Genomic DNA, 23549 nt, shown 5'->3' with positions numbered 1-23549 from the left:
ACTGGCGACCACCTGGATTCGTAGGAGAAAACTCACTTTCTTCCCTGAGGCATTCCTAGCAGTGACTAGAAGACGGGTAACAGCCCTGCCTTTCAGTCAGCCGTGAGGCCGCCACTATCTACCTTTCAAATGGGGCGAAATACTGCCTTTTGCCAGGCTTCTCAATTACACACCGTATAACCCCGCATATATACCTCTCTTCTCTGACAAGCCAAAGGAGGCCCTTGGAACGCAATTCGGCCTTCTGCGATGAAACTTGGGGATGCAGTGTGTTCTGCATGTGCTGAGTGGCATAATCCTCTAAATGCCCTCAGGAGGCCTAGGTGACATTGCATGTTCCAAAGGCCTAACAAGGCTCAGGGTAAATCCCTACTTTATTCCGGGCTGGACATGAAGTCTACTTTCTGCCTCACTTAGAGAGACGTCGAGCACGAGTCCCCAAAGGGGATTGGAGCCCCGGTGGTTTCTTTCAGGGCAGCTTAGGTGTCCTCACGTGGCAGACCCGCATGGAAAGAAAGCCTGCCCAAGAACCGTGCTCCTGGGGCTGTTTCAAAGCTGTGGAACGCTAGCCATAGAGAAGAGATTAGTTCCCGGCCCTTTCACCTGCATAGTGAGGGATGGTCCCAGAGCCGTGTATCCCTTGATTGTGCTCAGAAGGCTTTTGGTACACGGTGCACATCCTTGGAAAGAAGTGCCCCCGTGAGAGGCTTGAGCGCTGGGAGGCATACTAAAGCTAAAGCCGTCCATGGACTGAGACTTCCTGGAAACTGGTGCACCCCTGCCTCTGGTAATGGGAAAATGTGCACCTTACCTCGTGACTAGAGGTCACATCTACTTGGCACTTTAGCTACACAGTATGCTCTGGGCCGAGCTCCCAGGAAGGAACCGCAAGCGCCCGGTTTCTTTGGCAAAAGCTCACTGCTCCTCAGAGGCATCTGTGGAGTGAACAGTGTCCTGGTGGTGTGGTGTTCAGGCAGCTCGGAAGCTGCACCGAAGTGGCTTTCCAAAGGGGGAGAGTCGGGCTTCTCCCCCATGCTCCAGTTTCCAACTTGACCCCACAGCGCATTTACCGGCGCTCTCTGACTGACTGCTGGAGACTTGCGGCCTCACGGGGCCTTTCTAGGATCACACTTCGTCGCAGGCGGGGTCTTTTGCATGCCGTGCATAGCATTACCCGCTTAATGACTTAGTCAGGCCTAGGTGACTTTGGATCGTCCAAATGTCTCACAAGTGGACCGATTTTTCTGTTCTTTCTGTCAGGCTGGACCTACAGGGTACCTTGCGTCACAATAGAGAGATGGCAGGTAAGAGTCGCCAGGGGGCTCTGTAGGCTCAGGGATTCTTTCAGTGCAGCTCAGAGGGCCCCTACACAGGGAGAGCCACGTTGAATGTAATACTGGCCGAAACGTTGTCCTGGGGCTGCTTGACAGCGCTAGAAATCAAGCTATGCAAGCGAGGATCAGTTCATTGCCCTTCCCTCCGCCTAGAGAGGGTTTACCCCAACAGCCTGTTCTGCGCTGTGTTGCTCGGAAAACAAACAGGGGCCTCACGGCACACACGCTCTCCCTCAGAAGGGAATTCATACGCGACTCTCTGAGGCCTCCGGAGAGCCGTAGAGGAGTGAAAGCACTCTATCGAGTCAGGGCTCATGGAGATGGCTGCACAGCAAACTTTGCTGATAGAAACACTCGTGCTTACCTTGAGGCCTGGGGTCACGTTTACTTCGCACTTTAGCTAGGGCAAGCCGTGGGATGAGCTCCTAGCAAGGCACTGGCGACCACCTGGATTCGTAGGAGAAAACTCACTTTCTTCACTGAGGCATTCCTAGCAGTGACTAGAAGACGGGTAACAGCCCTGCCTTTCAGTCAGCCGTGAGGCCGCCACTATCTACCTTTCAAATGGGGGGAAATACTGCCTTTTGCCAGGCTTCTCAATTACACACCGGATCACCCAGCACATATACCTCTCTTCTCTGACAAGCCAAAGGAGGCCCTTGGAACACAATTCGGCCTTCTGCGATGAAACTTGGGGATGCAGTGTGTTCTGCATGTGCTGAGTGGCATAATCCTCTAAATGCCCTCAGGAGGCCTAGGTGACATTGCATGTTCCAAAGGCCTAACAAGGCTCAGGGTAAATCCCTACTTTATTCCGGGCTGGACATGAAGTCTACTTTCTGCCTCACTTAGAGAGACGTCGAGCACGAGTCCCCAAAGGGGATTGGAGCCCCGGTGGTTTCTTTCAGGGCAGCTTAGGTGTCCTCACGTGGCAGACCCGCATGGAAAGAAAGCCTGCCCAAGAACCGTGCTCCTGGGGCTGTTTCAAAGCTGTGGAACGCTAGCCATAGAGAAGAGATTAGTTCCCGGCCCTTTCACCTGCATAGTGAGGGATGGTCCCAGAGCCGTGTATCCCTTGATTGTGCTCAGAAGGCTTTTGGTACACGGTGCACATCCTTGGAAAGAAGTGCCCCCGTGAGAGGCTTGAGCGCTGGGAGGCATACTAAAGCTAAAGCCGTCCATGGACTGAGACTTCCTGGAAACTGGTGCACCCCTGCCTCTGGTAATGGGAAAATGTGCACCTTACCTCGTGACTAGAGGTCACATCTACTTGGCACTTTAGCTACACAGTATGCTCTGGGCCGAGCTCCCAGGAAGGAACCGCAAGCGCCCGGTTTCTTTGGCAAAAGCTCACTGCTCCTCAGAGGCATCTGTGGAGTGAACAGTGTCCTGGTGGTGTGGTGTTCAGGCAGCTCGGAAGCTGCACCGAAGTGGCTTTCCAAAGGGGGAGAGTCGGGCTTCTCCCCCATGCTCCAGTTTCCAACTTGACCCCACAGCGCATTTACCGGCACTCTCTGACTGACTGCTGGAGACTTGCGGCCGCACGGGGCCTTTCTATGATCACACTTCGTCGCAGGCGGGGTCTTTTGCATGCCGTGCATAGCATTACCCGCTTAATGACTTAGTCAGGCCTAGGTGACTTTGGATCGTCCAAATGTCTCACAAGTGGACCGATTTTTCTGTTCTTTCTGTCAGGCTGGACCTACAGGGTACCTTGCGTCACAATAGAGAGATGGCAGGTAAGAGTCGCCAGGGGGCTCTGTAGGCTCAGGGATTCTTTCAGTGCAGCTCAGAGGGCCCCCACACAGGGAGAGCCACGTTGAATGTAATACTGGCCGAAACGTTGTCCTGGGGCTGCTTGACAGCGCTAGAAATCAAGCTATGCAAGCGAGGATCAGTTCATTGCCCTTCCCTCTGCCTAGAAAGGGTTGACCCCAACAGCCTGTTCTGCGCTGTGTTGCTCGGAAAACAAACGGGACTCACGGCATGCACGCTCTCCCTCAGAAGGGAATTCATACGCGACTCTCTGAGGCCTCCGGAGAGCCGTAGAGGAGTGAAAGCACTCTATCGAGTCAGGGCTCATGGAGATGGCTGCACAGCAAACTTTGCTGATAGAAACACTCGTGCTTACCTTGAGGCCTGGGGTCACGTTTACTTCGCACTTTAGCTAGGGCAAGCCGTGGGATGAGCTCCTAGCAAGGCACTGGCGACCACCTGGATTCGTAGGAGAAAACTCACTTTCTTCACTGAGGCATTCCTAGCAGTGACTAGAAGACGTGTAACAGCCCTGCCTTTCAGTCAGCCGTGAGGCCGCCACTATCTACCTTTCAAATGGGGGGAAATACTGCCTTTTGCCAGGCTTCTCAATTACACACCGGATCACGCAGCACATATACCTCTCTTCTCTGACAAGCCAAAGGAGGCCCTTGGAACACAATTCGGCCTTCTGCGATGAAACCTGGGGATGCAGTGTGTTCTGCATGTGCTGAGTGGCATAATCCTCTAAATGCCCTCAGGAGGCCTAGGTGACATTGCATGTTCCAAAGGCCTAACAAGGCTCAGGGTAAATCCCTACTTTATTCCGGGCTGGACATGAAGTCTACTTTCTGCCTCACTTAGAGAGACGTCGAGCACGAGTCCCCAAAGGGGATTGGAGCCCCGGTGGTTTCTTTCAGGGCAGCTTAGGTGTCCTCACGTGGCAGACCCGCATGGAAAGAAAGCCTGCCCAAGAACCGTGCTCCTGGGGCTGTTTCAAAGCTGTGGAACGCTAGCCATAGAGAAGAGATTAGTTCCCGGCCCTTTCACCTGCATAGTGAGGGATGGTCCCAGAGCCGTGTATCCCTTGATTGTGCTCAGAAGGCTTTTGGTACACGGTGCACATCCTTGGAAAGAAGTGCCCCCGTGAGAGGCTTGAGCGCTGGGAGGCATACTAAAGCTAAAGCCGTCCATGGACTGAGACTTCCTGGAAACTGGTGCACCCCTGCCTCTGGTAATGGGAAAATGTGCACCTTACCTCGTGACTAGAGGTCACATCTACTTGGCACTTTAGCTACACAGTATGCTCTGGGCCGAGCTCCCAGGAAGGAACCGCAAGCGCCCGGTTTCTTTGGCAAAAGCTCACTGCTCCTCAGAGGCATCTGTGGAGTGAACAGTGTCCTGGTGGTGTGGTGTTCAGGCAGCTTGGAAGCTGCACCGAAGTGGCTTTCCAAAGGGGGAGAGTCGGGCTTCTCCCCCATGCTCCAGTTTCCAACTTGACCCCACAGCGCATTTACCGGCGCTCTCTGACTGACTGCTGGAGACTTGCGGCCGCACGGGGCCTTTCTATGATCACACTTCGTCGCAGGCGGGGTCTTTTGCATGCCGTGCATAGCATTACCCGCTTAATGACTTAGTCAGGCCTAGGTGACTTTGGATCGTCCAAATGTCTCACAAGTGGACCGATTTTTCTGTTCTTTCTGTCAGGCTGGACCTACAGGGTACCTTGCGTCACAATAGAGAGATGGCAGGTAAGAGTCGCCAGGGGGCTCTGTAGGCTCAGGGATTCTTTCAGTGCAGCTCAGAGGGCCCCCACACAGGGAGAGCCACGTTGAATGTAATACTGGCCGAAACGTTGTCCTGGGGCTGCTTGACAGCGCTAGAAATCAAGCTATGCAAGCGAGGATCAGTTCATTGCCCTTCCCTCTGCCTAGAAAGGGTTGACCCCAACAGCCTGTTCTGCGCTGTGTTGCTCGGAAAACAAACAGGGGACTCACGGCACACACGCTCTCCCTCAGAAGGGAATTCATACGCGACTCTCTGAGGCCTCCGGAGAGCCGTAGAGGAGTGAAAGCACTCTATGGAGTCAGGGCTCATGCAGATGGCTGCACAGCAAACTTTGCTGATAGGAAACACTCGTGCTTACCTTGAGGCCTGGGGTCACGTTTACTTCGCACTTTAGCTAGGGCAAGCCGTGGGATGAGCTCCTAGCAAGGCACTGGCGACCACCTGGATTCGTAGGAGAAAACTCACTTTCTTCCCTGAGGCATTCCTAGCAGTGACTAGAAGACGGGTAACAGCCCTGCCTTTCAGTCAGCCGTGAGGCCGCCACTATCTACCTTTCAAATGGGGGGAAATACTGCCTTTTGCCAGGCCTCTCAATTACACACCAGATCACCCCGCACATATACCTCTCTTCTCTGACAAGCCAAAGGAGGCCCTTGGAACGCAATTCGGCCTTCTGCGATGAAACTTGGGGATGCAGTGTGTTCTGCATGTGCTGAGTGGCATAATCCTCTAAATGCCCTCAGGAGGCCTAGGTGACATTGCATGTTCCAAAGGCCTAACAAGGCTCAGGGTAAATCCCTACTTTATTCCGGGCTGGACATGAAGTCTACTTTCTGCCTCACTTAGAGAGACGTCGAGCACGAGTCCCCAAAGGGGATTGGAGCCCCGGTGGTTTCTTTCAGGGCAGCTTAGGTGTCCTCACGTGGCAGACCCGCATGGAAAGAAAGCCTGCCCAAGAACCGTGCTCCTGGGGCTGTTTCAAAGCTGTGGAACGCTAGCCATAGAGAAGAGATTAGTTCCCGGCCCTTTCACCTGCATAGTGAGGGATGGTCCCAGAGCCGTGTATCCCTTGATTGTGCTCAGAAGGCTTTTGGTACACGGTGCACATCCTTGGAAAGAAGTGCCCCCGTGAGAGGCTTGAGCGCTGGGAGGCATACTAAAGCTAAAGCCGTCCATGGACTGAGACTTCCTGGAAACTGGTGCACCCCTGCCTCTGGTAATGGGAAAATGTGCACCTTACCTCGTGACTAGAGGTCACATCTACTTGGCACTTTAGCTACACAGTATGCTCTGGGCCGAGCTCCCAGGAAGGAACCGCAAGCGCCCGGTTTCTTTGGCAAAAGCTCACTGCTCCTCAGAGGCATCTGTGGAGTGAACAGTGTCCTGGTGGTGTGGTGTTCAGGCAGCTCGGAAGCTGCACCGAAGTGGCTTTCCAAAGGGGGAGAGTCGGGCTTCTCCCCCATGCTCCAGTTTCCAACTTGACCCCACAGCGCATTTACCGGCGCTCTCTGACTGACTGCTGGAGACTTGCGGCCTCACGGGGCCTTTCTAGGATCACACTTCGTCGCAGGCGGGGTCTTTTGCATGCCGTGCATAGCATTACCCGCTTAATGACTTAGTCAGGCCTAGGTGACTTTGGATCGTCCAAATGTCTCACAAGTGGACCGATTTTTCTGTTCTTTCTGTCAGGCTGGACCTACAGGGTACCTTGCGTCACAATAGAGAGATGGCAGGTAAGAGTCGCCAGGGGGCTCTGTAGGCTCAGGGATTCTTTCAGTGCAGCTCAGAGGGCCCCTACACAGGGAGAGCCACGTTGAATGTAATACTGGCCGAAACGTTGTCCTGGGGCTGCTTGACAGCGCTAGAAATCAAGCTATGCAAGCGAGGATCAGTTCATTGCCCTTCCCTCCGCCTAGAGAGGGTTGACCCCAACAGCCTGTTCTGCGCTGTGTTGCTCGGAAAACAAACGGGACTCACGGCATGCACGCTCTCCCTCAGAAGGGAATTCATACGCGACTCTCTGAGGCCTCCGGAGAGCCGTAGAGGAGTGAAAGCACTCTATCGAGTCAGGGCTCATGGAGATGGCTGCACAGCAAACTTTGCTGATAGAAACACTCGTGCTTACCTTGAGGCCTGGGGTCACGTTTACTTCGCACTTTAGCTAGGGCAAGCCGTGGGATGAGCTCCTAGCAAGGCACTGGCGACCACCTGGATTCGTAGGAGAAAACTCACTTTCTTCACTGAGGCATTCCTAGCAGTGACTAGAAGACGTGTAACAGCCCTGCCTTTCAGTCAGCCGTGAGGCCGCCACTATCTACCTTTCAAATGGGGGGAAATACTGCCTTTTGCCAGGCTTCTCAATTACACACCGGATCACGCAGCACATATACCTCTCTTCTCTGACAAGCCAAAGGAGGCCCTTGGAACACAATTCGGCCTTCTGCGATGAAACCTGGGGATGCAGTGTGTTCTGCATGTGCTGAGTGGCATAATCCTCTAAATGCCCTCAGGAGGCCTAGGTGACATTGCATGTTCCAAAGGCCTAGCAAGGCTCAGGGTAAATCCCTACTTTATTCCGGGCTGGACATGAAGTCTACTTTCTGCCTCACTTAGAGAGACGTCGAGCACGAGTCCCCAAAGGGGATTGGAGCCCCGGTGGTTTCTTTCAGGGCAGCTTAGGTGTCCTCACGTGGCAGACCCGCATGGAAAGAAAGCCTGCCCAAGAACCGTGCTCCTGGGGCTGTTTCAAAGCTGTGGAACGCTAGCCATAGAGAAGAGATTAGTTCCCGGCCCTTTCACCTGCATAGTGAGGGATGGTCCCAGAGCCGTGTATCCCTTGATTGTGCTCAGAAGGCTTTTGGTACACTGTGCACATCCTTGGAAAGAAGTGCCCCCGTGAGAGGCTTGAGCGCTGGGAGGCATACTAAAGCTAAAGCCGTCCATGGACTGAGACTTCCTGGAACCTGGTGCACCCCTGCCTCTGGTAATGGGAAAATGTGCACCTTACCTCGTGACTAGAGGTCACATCTACTTGGCACTTTAGCTACACAGTATGCTCTGGGCCGAGCTCCCAGGAAGGAACCGCAAGCGCCCGGTTTCTTTGGCAAAAGCTCACTGCTCCTCAGAGGCATCTGTGGAGTGAACAGTGTCCTGGTGGTGTGGTGTTCAGGCAGCTCGGAAGCTGCACCGAAGTGGCTTTCCAAAGGGGGAGAGTCGGGCTTCTCCCCCATGCTCCAGTTTCCAACTTGACCCCACAGCGCATTTACCGGCACTCTCTGACTGACTGCTGGAGACTTGCGGCCGCACGGGGCCTTTCTATGATCACACTTCGTCGCAGGCGGGGTCTTTTGCATGCCGTGCATAGCATTACCCGCTTAATGACTTAGTCAGGCCTAGGTGACTTTGGATCCTCCAAATGTCTCACAAGTGGACCGATTTTTCTGTTCTTTCTGTCAGGCTGGACCTACAGGGTACCTTGCGTCACAATAGAGAGATGGCAGGTAAGAGTCGCCAGGGGGCTCTGTAGGCTCAGGGATTCTTTCAGTGCAGCTCAGAGGGCCCCCACACAGGGAGAGCCACGTTGAATGTAATACTGGCCGAAACGTTGTCCTGGGGCTGCTTGACAGCGCTAGAAATCAAGCTATGCAAGCGAGGATCAGTTCATTGCCCTTCCCTCTGCCTAGAAAGGGTTGACCCCAACAGCCTGTTCTGCGCTGTGTTGCTCGGAAAACAAACGGGACTCACGGCACGCACGCTCTCCCTCAGAAGGGAATTCATACGCGACTCTCTGAGGCCTCCGGAGAGCCGTAGAGGAGTGAAAGCACTCTATCGAGTCAGGGCTCATGCAGATGGCTGCACAGCAAACTTTGCTGACAGGAAACACTCGTGCTTACCTTGAGGCCTGGGGTCACGTTTACTTCGCACTTTAGCTAGGGCAAGCCGTGGGATGAGCTCCTAGCAAGGCACTGGCGACCACCTGGATTCGTAGGAGAAAACTCACTTTCTTCCCTGAGGCATTCCTAGCAGTGACTAGAAGACGGGTAACAGCCCTGCCTTTCAGTCAGCCGTGAGGCCGCCACTATCTACCTTTCAAATGGGGGGAAATACTGCCTTTTGCCAGGCTTCTCAATTACACACCGTATCACCCCGCACATATACCTCTCTTCTCTGACAAGCCAAAGGAGGCCCTTGGAACACAATTCGGCCTTCTGCGATGAAACTTGGGGATGCAGTGTGCTCTGCATGTGCTGAGTGGCATAATCCTCTAAATGCCTTCAGGAGGCCTAGGTGACTTTGCATGTTCCAAATGCCTAGCAAGGCTCAGGGTAAATCTCTACTTTATCTCGGGCTGGACCTGAAGTCTACTTTCTGCCTCACTTAGAGAGACGTCGAGCACGAGTCCCCAAAGTGGATTGGAGCCCCGGTGGTTTCTTTCAGGGCAGCTTAGGTGTCCTCACGTGGCAGACCCGCATGGAAAGAAAGCCTGCCCAAGAACTGTGCTCCTGGGGCTGTTTCAAAGCTGTGGAACGCTAGCCATAGAGAAGAGATTAGTTCCCGGCCCTTTCACCTGCATAGTGAGGGATGGTCCCAGAGCCGTGTATCCCTTGATTGTGCTCAGAAGGCTTTTGGTACACGGTGCACATCCTTGGAAAGAAGTGCCCCCGTGAGAGGCTTGAGCGCTGGGAGGCATACTAAAGCTAAAGCCGTCCATGGACTGAGACTTCCTGGAAACTGGTGCACCCCTGCCTCTGGTAATGGGAAAATGTGCACCTTACCTCGTGACTAGAGGTCACATCTACTTGGCACTTTAGCTACACAGTATGCTCTGGGCCGAGCTCCCAGGAAGGAACCGCAAGCGCCCGGTTTCTTTGGCAAAAGCTCACTGCTACTCAGAGGCGTCTGTGGAATGAAAAGTGTCCTGGTGGTGTGGTGTTCAGGCAGCTCGGAAGCTGCACCGAAGTGGCTTTCCAAAGGGGGAGATTCGGGCTTCTGCCCCATGCTCTAGTTTCCAACTTGACCCCACAGCGCATTTACCGGCGCTCTCTGACTGACTGCTGGAGACTTGCGGCCACACGGGGCCTTTCTATGATCACACTTCGTCGCAGGCGGGGTCTTTTGCATGCCGGGCATAGCATTACCCGCTTAATGACTTAGTCAGGCCTAGGTGACTTTGGATCGTCCAAATGTCTCACAAGTGGACCGGTTTTTCTGTTCTTTCTGTCAGGCTGGACCTACAGGGTACCTTGCGTCACAATAGAGAGATGGCAGGTAAGAGTCGCCAGGGGGCTCTGTAGGCTCAGGGATTCTTTCAGTGCAGCTCAGAGGGCCCCCACACAGGGAGAGCCACGTTGAATGTAATACTGGCCGAAACGTTGTCCTGGGGCTGCTTGACAGCGCTAGAAATCAAGCTATGCAAGCGAGGATCAGTTCATTGCCCTTCCCTCTGCCTAGAAAGGGTTGACCCCAACAGCCTGTTCTGCGCTGTGTTGCTCGGAAAACAAACGGGACTCACGGCACGCACGCTCTCCCTCAGAAGGGAATTCATACGCGACTCTCTGAGGCCTCCGGAGAGCCGTAGAGGAGTGAAAGCACTCTATCGAGTCAGGGCTCATGGAGATGGCTGCACAGCAAACTTTGCTGATAGAAACACTCGTGCTTACCTTGAGGCCTGGGGTCACGTTTACTTCGCACTTTAGCTAGGGCAAGCCGTGGGATGAGCTCCTAGCAAGGCACTGGCGACCACCTGGATTCGTAGGAGAAAACTCACTTTCTTCCCTGAGGCATTCCTAGCAGTGACTAGAAGACGGGTAACAGCCCTGCCTTTCAGTCAGCCGTGAGGCCGCCACTATCTACCTTTCAAATGGGGGGAAATACTGCCTTTTGCCAGGCTTCTCAATTACACACCGGATCACCCAGCACATATACCTCTCTTCTCTGACAAGCCAAAGGAGGCCCTTGGAACACAATTCGGCCTTCTGCGATGAAACTTGGGGATGCAGTGTGTTCTGCATGTGCTGAGTGGCATAATCCTCTAAATGCCCTCAGGAGGCCTAGGTGACTTTGCATGTTCCAAAGGCCTAACAAGGCTCAGGGTAAATCCCTACTTTATTCCGGGCTGGACATGAAGTCTACTTTCTGCCTCACTTAGAGAGACGTCGAGCACGAGTCCCCAAAGGGGATTGGAGCCCCGGTGGTTTCTTTCAGGGCAGCTTAGGTGTCCTCACGTGGCAGACCCGCATGGAAAGAAAGCCTGCCCAAGAACCGTGCTCCTGGGGCTGTTTCAAAGCTGTGGAACGCTAGCCATAGAGAAGAGATTAGTTCCCGGCCCTTTCACCTGCATAGTGAGGGATGGTCCCAGAGCCGTGTATCCCTTGATTGTGCTCAGAAGGCTTTTGGTACACGGTGCACATCCTTGGAAAGAAGTGCCCCCGTGAGAGGCTTGAGCGCTGGGAGGCATACTAAAGCTAAAGCCGTCCATGGACTGAGACTTCCTGGAACCTGGTGCACCCCTGCCTCTGGTAATGGGAAAATGTGCACCTTACCTCGTGACTAGAGGTCACATCTACTTGGCACTTTAGCTACACAGTATGCTCTGGGCCGAGCTCCCAGGAAGGAACCGCAAGCGCCCGGTTTCTTTGGCAAAAGCTCACTGCTCCTCAGAGGCATCTGTGGAGTGAACAGTGTCCTGGTGGTGTGGTGTTCAGGCAGCTCGGAAGCTGCCCCGAAGTGGCTTTCCAAAGGGGGAGAGTCGGGCTTCTCCCCCATGCTCCAGTTTCCAACTTGACCCCACAGCGCATTTACCGGCGCTCTCTGACTGACTGCTGGAGACTTGCGGCCGCACGGGGCCTTTCTATGATCACACTTCGTCGCAGGCGGGGTCTTTTGCATGCCGTGCATAGCATTACCCGCTTAATGACTTAGTCAGGCCTAGGTGACTTTGGATCCTCCAAATGTCTCACAAGTGGACCGATTTTTCTGTTCTTTCTGTCAGGCTGGACCTACAGGGTACCTTGCGTCACAATAGAGAGATGGCAGGTAAGAGTCGCCAGGGGGCTCTGTAGGCTCAGGGATTCTTTCAGTGCAGCTCAGAGGGCCCCCACACAGGGAGAGCCACGTTGAATGTAATACTGGCCGAAACGTTGTCCTGGGGCTGCTTGACAGCGCTAGAAATCAAGCTATGCAAGCGAGGATCAGTTCATTGCCCTTCCCTCTGCCTAGAAAGGGTTGACCCCAACAGCCTGTTCTGCGCTGTGTTGCTCGGAAAACAAACAGGGGCCTCACGGCACACACGCTCTCCCTCAGAAGGGAATTCATACGCGACTCTCTGAGGCCTCCGGAGAGCCGTAGAGGAGTGAAAGCACTCTATCGAGTCAGGGCTCATGCAGATGGCTGCACAGCAAACTTTGCTGACAGGAAACACTCGTGCTTACCTTGAGGCCTGGGGTCACGTTTACTTCGCACTTCAGCTAGGGCAAGCCGTGGGATGAGCTCCTAGCAAGGCACTGGCGACCACCTGGATTCGTAGGAGAAAACTCACTTTCTTCCCTGAGGCATTCCTAGCAGTGACTAGAAGACGGGTAACAGCCCTGCCTTTCAGTCAGCCGTGAGGCCGCCACTATCTACCTTTCAAATGGGGGGAAATACTGCCTTTTGCCAGGCCTCTCAATTACACACCAGATCACCCCGCACATATACCTCTCTTCTCTGACAAGCCAAAGGAGGCCCTTGGAACGCAATTCGGCCTTCTGCGATGAAACTTGGGGATGCAGTGTGTTCTGCATGTGCTGAGTGGCATAATCCTCTAAATGCCCTCAGGAGGCCTAGGTGACATTGCATGTTCCAAAGGCCTAACAAGGCTCAGGGTAAATCCCTACTTTATTCCGGGCTGGACATGAAGTCTACTTTCTGCCTCACTTAGAGAGACGTCGAGCACGAGTCCCCAAAGGGGATTGGAGCCCCGGTGGTTTCTTTCAGGGCAGCTTAGGTGTCCTCACGTGGCAGACCCGCATGGAAAGAAAGCCTGCCCAAGAACCGTGCTCCTGGGGCTGTTTCAAAGCTGTGGAACGCTAGCCATAGAGAAGAGATTAGTTCCCGGCCCTTTCACCTGCATAGTGAGGGATGGTCCCAGAGCCGTGTATCCCTTGATTGTGCTCAGAAGGCTTTTGGTACACTGTGCACATCCTTGGAAAGAAGTGCCCCCGTGAGAGGCTTGAGCGCTGGGAGGCATACTAAAGCTAAAGCCGTCCATGGACTGAGACTTCCTGGAACCTGGTGCACCCCTGCCTCTGGTAATGGGAAAATGTGCACCTTACCTCGTGACTAGAGGTCACATCTACTTGGCACTTTAGCTACACAGTATGCTCTGGGCCGAGCTCCCAGGAAGGAACCGCAAGCGCCCGGTTTCTTTGGCAAAAGCTCACTGCTCCTCAGAGGCATCTGTGGAGTGAACAGTGTCCTGGTGGTGTGGTGTTCAGGCAGCTCGGAAGCTGCACCGAAGTGGCTTTCCAAAGGGGGAGAGTCGGGCTTCTCCCCCATGCTCCAGTTTCCAACTTGACCCCACAGCGCATTTACCGGCACTCTCTGACTGACTGCTGGAGACTTGCGGCCTCACGGGGCCTTTCTATGATCACACTTCGTCGCAGGCGGGGTCTTTTGCATGCCGTGCATAGCATTACCCGCTTAATGACTTAGTCAGGCCTAGGTGACTTTGGATCCTCCAAATGTCTCACAAGTGGACCGATTTTTCTGTTCTTTCTGTCAGGCTGGACCTACAGGGTACCTTGCGTCACAATAGAGAGATGGCAGGTAAGAGTCGCCAGGGGGCTCTGTAGGCTCAGGGATTCTTTCAGTGCAGCTCAGAGGGCCCCCACACAGGGAGAGCCACGTTGAATGTAATACTGGCCGAAACGTTGTCCTGGGGCTGCTTGACAGCGCTAGAAATCAAGCTATGCAAGCGAGGATCAGTTCATTGCCCTTCCCTCTGCCTAGAAAGGGTTGACCCCAACAGCCTGTTCTGCGCTGTGTTGCTCGGAAAACAAACGGGACTCACGGCACGCACGCTCTCCCTCAGAAGGGAATTCATACGCGACTCTCTGAGGCCTCCGGAGAGCCGTAGAGGAGTGAAAGCACTCTATCGAGTCAGGGCTCATGGAGATGGCTGCACAGCAAACTTTGCTGACAGGAAACACTCGTGCTTACCTTGAGGCCTGGGGTCACGTTTACTTCGCACTTTAGCTAGGGCAAGCCGTGGGATGAGCTCCTAGCAAGGCACTGGCGACCACCTGGATTCGTAGGAGAAAACTCACTTTCTTCCCTGAGGCATTCCTAGCAGTGACTAGAAGACGGGTAACAGCCCTGCCTTTCGGTCAGCCGTGAGGCCGCCACTATCTACCTTTCAAATGGGGGGAAATACTGCCTTTTGCCAGGCTTCTCAATTACACACCGTATCACCTCGCACATATACCTCTCTTCTCTGACAAGCCAAAGGAGGCCCTTGGAACGCAATTCGGCCTTCTGCGATGAAACCTGGGGATGCAGTGTGTTCTGCATGTGCTGAGTGGCATAATCCTCTAAATGCCCTCAGGAGGCCTAGGTGACTTTGCATGTTCCAAATGCCTAGCAAGGCTCAGGGTAAATCTCTACTTTATTCCGGGCTGGACCTGAAGTCTACTTTCTGCCTCACTTCGAGAGACGTCGAGCACGAGTCCCCAAAGGGGATTGGAGCCCCGGTGGTTTCTTTCAGGGCAGCTTAGGTGTCCTCACGTGGCAGACCCGCATGGAAAGAAAGCCTGCCCAAGAACCGTGCTCCTGGGGCTGTTTCAAAGCTGTGGAACGCTAGCCATAGAGAAGAGATTAGTTCCCGGCCCTTTCACCTGCATAGTGAGGGATGGTCCCAGAGCCGTGTATCCCTTGATTGTGCTCAGAGGGCTTTTGGTACACGGTGCACATCCTTGGAAAGAAGTGCCCCCGTGAGAGGCTTGAGCGCTGGGAGGCATACTAAAGCTAAAGCCGTCCACGGACTGAGACTTCCTGGAACCTGGTGCACCCCTGCCTCTGGTAATGGGAAAATGTGCACCTTACCCCGTGACTAGAGGTCACATCTACTTGGCACTTTAGCTACACAGTATGCTCTGGGCCGAGCTCCCAGGAAGGAACCGCAAGCGCCCGGTTTCTTTGGCAAAAGCTCACTGCTCCTCAGAGGCATCTGTGGAGTGAACGGTGTCCTGGTGGTGTGGTGTTCAGGCAGCTTGGCAGCTGCACCGAAGTGGCTTTCCAAAGGGGGAGAGTCGGGCTTCTCCCCCATGCTCCAGTTTCCAACTTGACCCCACAGCGCATTTACCGGCGCTCGCTGACTGACTGCTGGAGACTTGCGGCCGCACGGGGCCTTTCTAGGATCACACTTCGTTGCAGGCGGGGTCTTTTGCATGCCGTGCATAGCATTACCCGCTTAATGACTTAGTCAGGCCTAGGTGACTTTGGATCGTCCAAATGTCTCACAAGTGGACCGGTTTTTCTGTTCTTTCTGTCAGGCTGGACCTACAGGGTACCTTGCGTCACAATAGAGAGATGGCAGGTAAGAGTCGCCAGGGGGCTCTGTAGGCTCAGGGGTTCTTTCAGTGCAGCTCAGAGGGCCCCCACACAGGGAGAGCCACGTTGAATGTAATACTGGCCGAAACGTGTCCTGGGGCTGCTTGACAGCGCTAGAAATCAAGCTGTGCAAGCGACGATCAGTTCATTGCCCTTCCCTCTGCCTAGAGAGGGTTGACCCCAACAGCCTGTTCTGCGCTGTGTTGCTCGGAAAACAAACAGGGGACTCACGGCACACACGCTCTCCCTCAGAAGGGAATTAATTCATACGCGACTCTCTGAGGCCTCCGGAGAGCCGTAGAGGAGTGAAAGCACTCTATCGAGTCAGGGCTCATGGAGATGGCTGCACAGCAAACTTTGCTGACAGGAAACACTCGTGCTTACCTTGAGGCCTGGGGTCACGTTTACTTCGCACTTTAGCTAGGGCAAGCCGTGGGATGAGCTCCTAGCAAGGCACTGGCGACCACCTGGATTCGTAGGAGAAAACTCACTTTCTTCCCTGAGGCATTCCTAGCAGTGACTAGAAGACGGGTAACAGCCCTGCCTTTCGGTCAGCCGTGAGGCCGCCACTATCTAGCTTTCAAATGGTGGGGAAATACTGCCTTTTTCCAGGCCTCTCAATTACACACCGGATCACCCAGCACATATACCTCTCTTCTCTGACAAGCCAAAGGAGGCCCTTGGAACGCAATTCGGCCTTCTGCGATGAAACCTGGGGATGCAGTGTGTTCTGCATGTGCTGAGTGGCATAATCCTCTAAATGCCCTCAGGAGGCCTAGGTGACTTTGCATGTTCCAAATGCCTAGCAAGGCTCAGGGTAAATCTCTACTTTATTCCGGGCTGGACCTGAAGTCTACTTTCTGCCTCACTTCGAGAGACGTCGAGCACGAGTCCCCAAAGGGGATTGGAGCCCCGGTGGTTTCTTTCAGGGCAGCTTAGGTGTCCTCACGTGGCAGACCCGCATGGAAAGAAAGCCTGCCCAAGAACCGTGCTCCTGGGGCTGTTTCAAAGCTGTGGAACGCTAGCCATAGAGAAGAGATTAGTTCCCGGCCCTTTCACCTGCATAGTGAGGGATGGTCCCAGAGCCGTGTATCCCTTGATTGTGCTCAGAGGGCTTTTGGTACACGGTGCACATCCTTGGAAAGAAGTGCCCCCGTGAGAGGCTTGAGCGCTGGGAGGCATACTAAAGCTAAAGCCGTCCACGGACTGAGACTTCCTGGAACCTGGTGCACCCCTGCCTCTGGTAATGGGGAAATGTGCACCTTACCCCGTGACTAGAGGTCACATCTACTTGGCACTTTAGCTACACAGTATGCTCTGGGCCGAGCTCCCAGGAAGGAACCGCAAGCGCCCGGTTTCTTTGGCAAAAGCTCACTGCTCCTCAGAGGCATCTGTGGAGTGAACGGTGTCCTGGTGGTGTGGTGTTCAGGCAGCTTGGCAGCTGCACCGAAGTGGCTTTCCAAAGGGGGAGAGTCGGGCTTCTCCCCCATGCTCCAGTTTCCAACTTGACCCCACAGCGCATTTACCGGCGCTCGCTGACTGACTGCTGGAGACTTGCGGCCGCACGGGGCCTTTCTAGGATCACACTTCGTTGCAGGCGGGGTCTTTTGCATGCCGTGCATAGCATTACCCGCTTAATGACTTAGTCAGGCCTAGGTGACTTTGGATCGTCCAAATGTCTCACAAGTGGACCGGTTTTTCTGTTCTTTCTGTCAGGCTGGACCTACAGGGTACCTTGCGTCACAATAGAGAGATGGCAGGTAAGAGTCGCCAGGGGGCTCTGTAGGCTCAGGGGTTCTTTCAGTGCAGCTCAGAGGGCCCCCACACAGGGAGAGCCACGTTGAATGTAATACTGGCCGAAACGTGTCCTGGGGCTGCTTGACAGCGCTAGAAATCAAGCTGTGCAAGCGACGATCAGTTCATTGCCCTTCCCTCTGCCTAGAGAGGGTTGACCCCAACAGCCTGTTCTGCGCTGTGTTGCTCGGAAAACAAACAGGGGCCTCACGGCACACACGCTCTCCCTCGGAAGGGAATTAATTCATACGCGACTCTCTGAGGCCTCCGGAGAGCCGTAGAGGAGTGAAAGCACTCTATCGAGTCAGGGCTCATGGAGATGGCTGCACAGCAAACTTTGCTGACAGGAAACACTCGTGCTTCCCTTGAGGCCTGGGGTCACGTTTACTTCGCACTTTAGCTAGGGCAAGCCGTGGGATGAGCTCCTAGCAAGGCACTGGCGACCACCTGGATTCGTAGGAGAAAACTCACTTTCTTCCCTGAGGCATTCCTAGCAGTGACTAGAAGACGGGTAACAGCCCTGCCTTTCGGTCAGCCGTGAGGCCGCCACTATCTACCTTTCAAATGGGGGGAAATACTGCCTTTTTCCAGGCCTCTCAATTACACACCGGATCACCCAGCACATATACCTCTCTTCTCTGACAAGCCAAAGGAGGCCCTTGGAACGCAATTCGGCCTTCTGCGATGAAACCTGGGGATGCAGTGTGTTCTGCATGTGCTGAGTGGCATAATCCTCTAAATGCCCTCAGGAGGCCTAGGTGACTTTGCATGTTCCAAATGCCTAGCAAGGCTCAGGGTAAATCTCTACTTTATTCCGGGCTGGACCTGAAGTCTACTTTCTGCCTCACTTCGAGAGACGTCGAGCACGAGTCCCCAAAGGGGATTGGAGCCCCGGTGGTTTCTTTCAGGGCAGCTTAGGTGTCCTCACGTGGCAGACCCGCATGGAAAGAAAGCCTGCCCAAGAACCGTGCTCCTGGGGCTGTTTCAAAGCTGTGGAACGCTAGCCATAGAGAAGAGATTAGTTCCCGGCCCTTTCACCTGCATAGTGAGGGATGGTCCCAGAGCCGTGTATCCCTTGATTGTGCTCAGAGGGCTTTTGGTACACGGTGCACATCCTTGGAAAGAAGTGCCCCCGTGAGAGGCTTGAGCGCTGGGAGGCATACTAAAGCTAAAGCCGTCCACGGACTGAGACTTCCTGGAACCTGGTGCACCCCTGCCTCTGGTAATGGGGAAATGTGCACCTTACCCCGTGACTAGAGGTCACATCTACTTGGCACTTTAGCTACACAGTATGCTCTGGGCCGAGCTCCCAGGAAGGAACCGCAAGCGCCCGGTTTCTTTGGCAAAAGCTCACTGCTCCTCAGAGGCATCTGTGGAGTGAACGGTGTCCTGGTGGTGTGGTGTTCAGGCAGCTTGGCAGCTGCACCGAAGTGGCTTTCCAAAGGGGGAGAGTCGGGCTTCTCCCCCATGCTCCAGTTTCCAACTTGACCCCACAGCGCATTTACCGGCGCTCGCTGACTGACTGCTGGAGACTTGCGGCCGCACGGGGCCTTTCTAGGATCACACTTCGTTGCAGGCGGGGTCTTTTGCATGCCGTGCATAGCATTACCCGCTTAATGACTTAGTCAGGCCTAGGTGACTTTGGATCGTCCAAATGTCTCACAAGTGGACCGGTTTTTCTGTTCTTTCTGTCAGGCTGGACCTACAGGGTACCTTGCGTCACAATAGAGAGATGGCAGGTAAGAGTCGCCAGGGGGCTCTGTAGGCTCAGGGGTTCTTTCAGTGCAGCTCAGAGGGCCCCCACACAGGGAGAGCCACGTTGAATGTAATACTGGCCGAAACTTGTCCTGGGGCTGCTTGACAGCGCTAGAAATCAAGCTGTGCAAGCGACGATCAGTTCATTGCCCTTCCCTCTGCCTAGAGAGGGTTGACCCCAACAGCCTGTTCTGCGCTGTGTTGCTCGGAAAACAAACAGGGGCCTCACGGCACACACGCTCTCCCTCGGAAGGGAATTAATTCATACGCGACTCTCTGAGGCCTCCGGAGAGCCGTAGAGGAGTGAAAGCACTCTATCGAGTCAGGGCTCATGGAGATGGCTGCACAGCAAACTTTGCTGACAGGAAACACTCGTGCTTCCCTTGAGGCCTGGGGTCACGTTTACTTCGCACTTTAGCTAGGGCAAGCCGTGGGATGAGCTCCTAGCAAGGCACTGGCGACCACCTGGATTCGTAGGAGAAAACTCACTTTCTTCCCTGAGGCATTCCTAGCAGTGACTAGAAGACGGGTAACAGCCCTGCCTTTCGGTCAGCCGTGAGGCCGCCACTATCTACCTTTCAAATGGGGGGAAATACTGCCTTTTTCCAGGCCTCTCAATTACACACCGGATCACCCAGCACATATACCTCTCTTCTCTGACAAGCCAAAGGAGGCCCTTGGAACGCAATTCGGCCTTCTGCGATGAAACCTGGGGATGCAGTGTGTTCTGCATGTGCTGAGTGGCATAATCCTCTAAATGCCCTCAGGAGGCCTAGGTGACTTTGCATGTTCCAAATGCCTAGCAAGGCTCAGGGTAAATCTCTACTTTATTCCGGGCTGGACCTGAAGTCTACTTTCTGCCTCACTTCGAGAGACGTCGAGCACGAGTCCCCAAAGGGGATTGGAGCCCCGGTGGTTTCTTTCAGGGCAGCTTAGGTGTCCTCACGTGGCAGACCCGCATGGAAAGAAAGCCTGCCCAAGAACCGTGCTCCTGGGGCTGTTTCAAAGCTGTGGAACGCTAGCCATAGAGAAGAGATTAGTTCCCGGCCCTTTCACCTGCATAGTGAGGGATGGTCCCAGAGCCGTGTATCCCTTGATTGTGCTCAGAGGGCTTTTGGTACACGGTGCACATCCTTGGAAAGAAGTGCCCCCGTGAGAGGCTTGAGCGCTGGGAGGCATACTAAAGCTAAAGCCGTCCACGGACTGAGACTTCCTGGAACCTGGTGCACCCCTGCCTCTGGTAATGGGGAAATGTGCACCTTACCCCGTGACTAGAGGTCACATCTACTTGGCACTTTAGCTACACAGTATGCTCTGGGCCGAGCTCCCAGGAAGGAACCGCAAGCGCCCGGTTTCTTTGGCAAAAGCTCACTGCTCCTCAGAGGCATCTGTGGAGTGAACGGTGTCCTGGTGGTGTGGTGTTCAGGCAGCTTGGCAGCTGCACCGAAGTGGCTTTCCAAAGGGGGAGAGTCGGGCTTCTCCCCCATGCTCCAGTTTCCAACTTGACCCCACAGCGCATTTACCGGCGCTCGCTGACTGACTGCTGGAGACTTGCGGCCGCACGGGGCCTTTCTAGGATCACACTTCGTTGCAGGCGGGGTCTTTTGCATGCCGTGCATAGCATTACCCGCTTAATGACTTAGTCAGGCCTAGGTGACTTTGGATCGTCCAAATGTCTCACAAGTGGACCGGTTTTTCTGTTCTTTCTGTCAGGCTGGACCTACAGGGTACCTTGCGTCACAATAGAGAGATGGCAGGTAAGAGTCGCCAGGGGGCTCTGTAGGCTCAGGGGTTCTTTCAGTGCAGCTCAGAGGGCCCCCACACAGGGAGAGCCACGTTGAATGTAATACTGGCCGAAACGTGTCCTGGGGCTGCTTGACAGCGCTAGAAATCAAGCTGTGCAAGCGACGATCAGTTCATTGCCCTTCCCTCTGCCTAGAGAGGGTTGACCCCAACAGCCTGTTCTGCGCTGTGTTGCTCGGAAAACAAACAGGGGCCTCACGGCACACACGCTCTCCCTCGGAAGGGAATTAATTCATACGCGACTCTCTGAGGCCTCCGGAGAGCCGTAGAGGAGTGAAAGCACTCTATCGAGTCAGGGCTCATGGAGATGGCTGCACAGCAAACTTTGCTGACAGGAAACACTCGTGCTTCCCTTGAGGCCTGGGGTCACGTTTACTTCGCACTTTAGCTAGGGCAAGCCGTGGGATGAGCTCCTAGCAAGGCACTGGCGACCACCTGGATTCGTAGGAGAAAACTCACTTTCTTCCCTGAGGCATTCCTAGCAGTGACTAGAAGACGGGTAACAGCCCTGCCTTTCGGTCAGCCGTGAGGCCGCCACTATCTACCTTTCAAATGGGGGGAAATACTGCCTTTTTCCAGGCCTCTCAATTACACACCGGATCACCCAGCACATATACCTCTCTTCTCTGACAAGCCAAAGGAGGCCCTTGGAACGCAATTCGGCCTTCTGCGATGAAACCTGGGGATGCAGTGTGTTCTGCATGTGCTGAGTGGCATAATCCTCTAAATGCCCTCAGGAGGCCTAGGTGACTTTGCATGTTCCAAATGCCTAGCAAGGCTCAGGGTAAATCTCTACTTTATTCCGGGCTGGACCTGAAGTCTACTTTCTGCCTCACTTCGAGAGACGTCGAGCACGAGTCCCCAAAGGGGATTGGAGCCCCGGTGGTTTCTTTCAGGGCAGCTTAGGTGTCCTCACGTGGCAGACCCGCATGGAAAGAAAGCCTGCCCAAGAACCGTGCTCCTGGGGCTGTTTCAAAGCTGTGGAACGCTAGCCATAGAGAAGAGATTAGTTCCCGGCCCTTTCACCTGCATAGTGAGGGATGGTCCCAGAGCCGTGTATCCCTTGATTGTGCTCAGAGGGCTTTTGGTACACGGTGCACATCCTTGGAAAGAAGTGCCCCCGTGAGAGGCTTGAGCGCTGGGAGGCATACTAAAGCTAAAGCCGTCCACGGACTGAGACTTCCTGGAACCTGGTGCACCCCTGCCTCTGGTAATGGGGAAATGTGCACCTTACCCCGTGACTAGAGGTCACATCTACTTGGCACTTTAGCTACACAGTATGCTCTGGGCCGAGCTCCCAGGAAGGAACCGCAAGCGCCCGGTTTCTTTGGCAAAAGCTCACTGCTCCTCAGAGGCATCTGTGGAGTGAACGGTGTCCTGGTGGTGTGGTGTTCAGGCAGCTTGGCAGCCGCACCGAAGTGGCTTTCCAAAGGGGGAGAGTCGGGCTTCTCCCCCATGCTCCAGTTTCCAACTTGACCCCACAGCGCATTCACCGGCGCTCGCTGACTGACTGCTGGAGACTTGCGGCCGCACGGGGCCTTTCTAGGATCACACTTCGTTGCAGGCGGGGTCTTTTGCATGCCGTGCATAGCATTACCCGCTTAATGACTTAGTCAGGCCTAGGTGACTTTGGATCGTCCAAATGTCTCACAAGTGGACCGGTTTTTCTGTTCTTTCTGTCAGGCTGGACCTACAGGGTACCTTGCGTCACAATAGAGAGATGGCAGGTAAGAGTCGCCAGGGGGCTCTGTAGGCTCAGGGGTTCTTTCAGTGCAGCTCAGAGGGCCCCCACACAGGGAGAGCCACGTTGAATGTAATACTGGCCGAAACGTGTCCTGGGGCTGCTTGACAGCGCTAGAAATCAAGCTGTGCAAGCGACGATCAGTTCATTGCCCTTCCCTCTGCCTAGAGAGGGTTGACCCCAACAGCCTGTTCTGCGCTGTGTTGCTCGGAAAACAAACAGGGGCCTCACGGCACACACGCTCTCCCTCGGAAGGGAATTAATTCATACGCGACTCTCTGAGGCCTCCGGAGAGCCGTAGAGGAGTGAAAGCACTCTATCGAGTCAGGGCTCATGGAGATGGCTGCACAGCAAACTTTGCTGACAGGAAACACTCGTGCTTCCCTTGAGGCCTGGGGTCACGTTTACTTCGCACTTTAGCTAGGGCAAGCCGTGGGATGAGCTCCTAGCAAGGCACTGGCGACCACCTGGATTCGTAGGAGAAAACTCACTTTCTTCCCTGAGGCATTCCTAGCAGTGACTAGAAGACGGGTAACAGCCCTGCCTTTCGGTCAGCCGTGAGGCCGCCACTATCTACCTTTCAAATGGGGGGAAATACTGCCTTTTTCCAGGCCTCTCAATTACACACCGGATCACCCAGCACATATACCTCTCTTCTCTGACAAGCCAAAGGAGGCCCTTGGAACGCAATTCGGCCTTCTGCGATGAAACCTGGGGATGCAGTGTGTTCTGCATGTGCTGAGTGGCATAATCCTCTAAATGCCCTCAGGAGGCCTAGGTGACTTTGCATGTTCCAAATGCCTAGCAAGGCTCAGGGTAAATCTCTACTTTATTCCGGGCTGGACCTGAAGTCTACTTTCTGCCTCACTTCGAGAGACGTCGAGCACGAGTCCCCAAAGGGGATTGGAGCCCCGGTGGTTTCTTTCAGGGCAGCTTAGGTGTCCTCACGTGGCAGACCCGCATGGAAAGAAAGCCTGCCCAAGAACCGTGCT

This window comes from Mesoplodon densirostris, chromosome 11 (genome assembly GCF_025265405.1).
Source record: "Mesoplodon densirostris isolate mMesDen1 chromosome 11, mMesDen1 primary haplotype, whole genome shotgun sequence".
NCBI classification, from domain to species: domain Eukaryota; kingdom Metazoa; phylum Chordata; class Mammalia; order Artiodactyla; family Ziphiidae; genus Mesoplodon; species Mesoplodon densirostris.
Note: the sequence above shows the minus strand (reverse complement) of the source record.